The following is a 5,409-nucleotide window of genomic DNA, read 5'->3' as shown; positions in this document are numbered from 1 at the left end:
GCAGAGGGGCTAATGACCTTGGAGATGGGGAAAGGGCCGATAAACTGGGGGGAAAGTTTGCAGGACTCCACCCGGAGGGGCAGATCCCAGGTGGACAGCCATACCTTCTGCTTGTCGTCGATACCTGGAGGTGGTCTTGAGAAGGACCGACCGGGTTCTCTTCCAGGTACAACGACAGCGGTGGACAAACATCTGGGCTGAAGGTATGCCGACCTGTATAACCCAGGGAACACTCAAAGGGTGAGAGACCTGTGGCAGAGCAAAGAAGGATGTTGCGGGCATATTCGACCAACACTTGTTGCTGGCTTCAGGCAGAGACCAGGCAGCAAAGAGTCGTCTCCAGGTCTTGGTTGGCTTGCTCCGACTGGGGGTGGAATCCGGAGGACAGGCTGGCCGACGACCCAATGAGTGTGCAGAACACCTTCCAGAACCGGGACGAGAACTGAGGACCCCGGTCGGAGACCATGTCCACTGGGAGTCCATGGATCTGGAAGACGTACTGCACCATGAGCTGGGCTGTCTCTTTAGCAGAGGGTAGCTTGGGGAGATGAATGAAGTGGGCGACTTTGGAAAACCGGTACACTACTGTCAGGATGGCGGTGTTGCCATCAGACGGGAGGAGATCCGTGACAAAGTCCAGGGATATGTGAGACCAGGGATGGTGAGGGACTGGCAGAGGTTGAAGCAGACCAGCCGGAGCATGCCGAGGAGTCTTGTTCTGCGCACAGATCATGAAACAGCGACAAATGCGGAGACGTCAGGAACCATGGTAGGACACCAAACGCGTTGTCGCCCAAAAGCCAGGGTCCGACGGGAGCCCGGGTGGCAGGCAAGCCTGGAACAGTGGGCCCACTCCAGGGCCGAGGAGCGGACCATGTCAGGAACAAACATCCGGTTATCTGGGTCTCCCCCGGGGTTCGGCTGGGAACGCTGCTCCTCACGAATCTGCTTCCCTATTCCCCAGCTGATTGCCGTCGCAAAGCACGAGGTGGGAAGGATGGTCTCGGGTTCCGGGGTTGTAGCTGTGGGGGTATATCGGCATGACAGCGCATCCGGCTTGACATTCTTGGATCCTGGTCGGTATGAGAGGGAGAAGTTGAACCGGGTGACAAGCAGGGACCACTTAGCTTGCCTGGAATTGAGACGCTTAGTGGTGCGGAGATATTCCAGGTTCTTGTGATCAGTCCACACAATGAACGGATGTTCCGTCCCCTCAAGCCAATGCCTCCACTCCTCCAAAACCATCTTCACAGGGAGAAGCTCACGATTCCCCACATCGTAGTTCCTCAACGTGGCGTTGAGGCAATGGGAGAAGGCGGTGCAGGGATGTAACTTGAGATCCAGGGCAGAACACTGGAAAAGGACACCCCCCACTCCAACATCCGAAGCATTGGCCTCCACCACGAACTGACGTAACGGGTCAGGATGAACCAAGATGGGAGCTGTGGTGAAACGGTGTTTGAGATCCCGGAACGCCGGGTCAGCAGCTGGGGACCACGTGAATGGAACCTTGGGAGAGGTGAGAGCAGACAGGGGAAAAGCCAGGGTGCTGTAACCCCGGATAAAGTGGCAATAAAAGTTGACGAATCCCAGGAAATGTTGCAGCTGCACCCTGGACGTAGGCTGGGGCCAATCTACCACCGCTCTCATCTCTGTACACTCCCTGCACCGATAATGTAACCCAGGAAAGTGATGGAATTCGCACTTCTCTGCGTTCCAAAAAGATGGTTCTCCAGAAGGCGTTGGAGAACCTGTCGGATGTGGAGCACTTGTTCTTGGGCATAGCGGGAGAAGATGAGGATGTTGTCGAGGTAGACGATGACGAACCGGTTCAACATGTCGCAGAGAACATCATTAACCAGAGCCTGGAACACAGCTGTGGCGTTGGTAAGGCCAAATGGCATGACCAGATATTTGTAGTGACCGCTGGCCGTGTTGAAGGTGTCCCTCCACTCGTCCCCTTCCCGTATCCGCACCAGGTGGTAGAATTTCCGTAGGTCCAGCTTGGAGAACACAGTGGCCCCCTGGAGTGGCTCAAAGGCCGAGTAGATGAGTGGTAGCGAGTAGCGGTTCTTCACCGTGATGTGGTTGAGGCCCCGGTAGTCGATGCACAGGTGCAGGGTTTTGTCCTTCTTCTCCACAAAGAAGCTCTGCCTAATTGCATTGGCTCAGGAAGAGGTGAATCGGCAGACTTCGGAGACTCTCGGGGGAACTCGGCAATGGAGCCGTCGGGGACTTCCGGGATGCCTCAGAGGAGAGGTGGAATCCTTGAGCGGGCGAGTAAAATCAAATCTCCTTCCTTTGTTCCCGTAGTCGCCCATCGATCAGAATGGTCAAGGCGATGAGCGAGTCAAGATTCGTCGGTAGTTCCTGGGCTGCAAGCTCATCCTTTACTTCCTCCGATACTCCATGCAGGAACATGTCAAACAGCGCTTCCGGGTTCCAGGCACTCTCAGCTGCCAACGTGCGGAAATCCATCACATAGTCTGCCACACTGCGGGAGTCTTGCTGGAGTAACTTCCGGGCAGCCCAAACTTTCTGTACCTCCGCCACAAACTCCTCCAGACTGAAGCATACGCTCGACTGTTGTTCCCATACTGCCGTAGCCCAGGCGGGAGCCCTCCCGGACATCAGCGTGATGAGGTATGCTATCTTAGAGCGGTTCGAGGGGAAGGAGGAGGGCTGCAGCTTGATGATGAGGGAACACTGAGTGAGGAACGCCCAACAGGTGCCCGACTTTCCATCGACGCGTTCCGTGGGAGGTAAGTGGGGTTCCCGGGAAAGCGGGGTGTCCGGGGAGGCAGTGCTGCTAACAGCCGGGTTACTGAGGGACTGGGAGGTTACCGTCGTGGTAGGCTGCCTAACAGACAACCCACGGAATTGCTCCAGCAAAGTGTTCAACGCTCGGTCATGGCGTTCGGCCAAGGTGTGGAACCCTTCCGTAAGACCACAAAGCAACTCCTCGTGCCTTCCAATGGTGGCTCCTTGGGAGGAGATGGCATTGCGGAGCTGGTCCGAGTCTGCTGGGTCAGTCATGGACAGTTCGTACAATCACGTTTTAGGGAAGACCCAGATGCAGACAGTGTCGAAATAACACAAGTATATTACTAGAACAGGGGGCAGGCAAAACGACAGGTCAAGGGCAGGCAGAGATCAGTAATCCAGATCAGAGTCCAAAATCTACAGAATGGCAGGCAGTCTCAGGGTCAAGGCAGACAGAGGTCAATAATCCAGTGTGGAGTGACAAGGTACAGAACGGCAGGCAGGCTCAGGGTCAGGGCAGGCAGAATGTTAAAAACCAGGAAAACTAGAAAACAGGAACTAGAAACAAACAGGAGCAATATATTGGGGATAATGGGGAAGATGGGCGACACCTGGAGGGGGGGTGGAGACAAGCACAAAGACAGATCAGGGTGTGACAGTGAAGTCATCGTTTGTCCTGCGGACAGAATACTATCAAAGACGTGATACTAGTGCCTGTGCGATGTTTCGCAGGAACGGAGCCCTGTTCTGGGGCCGATGGAGTCTGATTCCATAGTAGACTATTTGGGACACTTTCAACCTCATAACCGAGAAGAACCAAACAGAATCTGATGGCGAGAGCAACAGAGCACCAGAATCAACCAATGACTCTGAGCCCTCCTCTGAACTAAATCGATAAAGTGACAACGTGAAAGTGATAATGGGAAAGTTGATCAAGTTGAGAGTAGAATACCACTGAACCCAGCCAAAGAAAAAAAATGGTGAGCTTCCTGATCTGAAATATGATGTGTGCGGAAAATGCTTTGAGAAAGCATTTAATCTGGAACTGCATCGGCACAATGAGGAGAGACGACACGTGCGACACATGTTGGAAATGTTAGACCCAGAAGGACCATATCACCCAGTACAGGAAGCTTCACACAGAGGAGAAAAAACATTGCTGCACTGAATGTAGCAAACATTTCCTTTACAAGTACAGCCTGAAAAATCATATGGGTACTCATAGAGGGGAGGCTTTTAAATGTGATGTGTGTAGAAAATGCATGACGACAGCAGGTGGTCTGAAAGTGTATCAGAAACAAAACACGGAGAAATCCCATCAGTGCAAAGAATATGACAAAACCTTTAAAGGAGACCTGATAAGGCATATGAGCATTCACACTGGGGAGAAACCTTTTCGGTGCAAAGTATGTGTCAAATGCTTCAGCGACAAGGGAAGCCTTCCTAAGCATATGATAACTCACACAGAGGAGAAACCACATCGCTGTAACGAAGGGAAGCCTGACAGAGCATTTGAAGATTCATAAGGGGGAAGGACTTCAATGTAATTTGTGTGGAACTTACTTGAAGTTAAAATCAAGTCTAGAAAGACTTCTGCGAACTCATGGAAGGAATATTCACAATGAATGAGAACACATAAAAATGCCCTTTGTGTAAAATGTGTTAGGTGGAAGAGACTATTAAGAAGACATACCCCTCAGGTCACTGTTCTTGGTTAAAGGTACAGTCTGCAATCTGGGAATCTGTTCCATGATCAAATCAATTCATATAACCTATCCATTGATTTTTTTTATGGATATAACTTATTAATGCATTATGAGCTAAGCACAATGTTTTGTCTTACCCTATCTTAACCCATAAACATGTTGTTCTTTGTTTTATTTTTCTATTGTTTACAAACAACAGGAATGTTAACAGACAATGGACGGCTCTAAATGATCATGTGTATGTCACAACTTTCATTCTTTTTATCAAGAGTGCGGTCTATAAATTTGAGAGGTTACATTTCCCTAGCCCCATCCCTCTGCTGTTTATTAAAGCAAGTGGCGGGGGTCCCAATTTGTTATTGTTTCAACTGCAGATTGCCCATTTAAGGTTGGATATGAATATGTAAGGGGTAAACAACAATGGGCTATGAGTTCTCTGGAATTAAGGCACAATGTTGAAGGTGTGTCACAACACGCAGCCGACCTCTTTAATATTAAAGACAGTAGTGGGACATTACACTTTCAAGTCAAACTCTGTATATGTTGAGTTAGGTTTGCCTTCTGATTTAAGCTTTTTCCACAGTCACCACAGCTAAATTATTTGTCTCCTGTGTAAGTCCGTATGTGCATGTCCAGGTGCTCCTTCTGATGGAAGCTTTTTCCACAGTCTCCACAGCTAAAAACAAGAGAAACACCTAGTGAGAATGCTGTTTGTTGACTATAGCTCAGCATTCAACACCATAGTGCCCTCAAAGCTCATCACTAAGCTAAGTACCCTGGTGACTAAACACCATCCTTTGCAACTGGATCTTGGACTTCCTGACAGGCCGCCCCCAGGTGGTGAGGGTAGGCAACATCACATCCGCCACACTGACCCTCAACACGTGGGCCCCTTTAGGAGTGCGTGCTTAGTCCCCTTCTGTACTCCCTGTTTACCCAC

The 5,409-nt window shown here is 50.6% G+C and overlaps 1 pseudogene; it reads left to right on the top strand.

Annotated features, from left to right (window-relative positions):
* Positions 1-547: 547 nt before the first annotated feature.
* LOC129857443 (zinc finger protein 816-like) lies at positions 548-4,392 on the top strand (annotated as a pseudogene).
* Positions 4,393-5,409: the final 1,017 nt, after the last annotated feature.

Source organism: Salvelinus fontinalis, chromosome 1 (genome assembly GCF_029448725.1).
Source record: "Salvelinus fontinalis isolate EN_2023a chromosome 1, ASM2944872v1, whole genome shotgun sequence".
Taxonomy (NCBI): Eukaryota; Metazoa; Chordata; class Actinopteri; order Salmoniformes; family Salmonidae; genus Salvelinus; species Salvelinus fontinalis.
The sequence above is the reverse complement of the archived record's forward strand: the minus strand, read 5'-3'. Positions and strand labels throughout refer to the sequence as shown.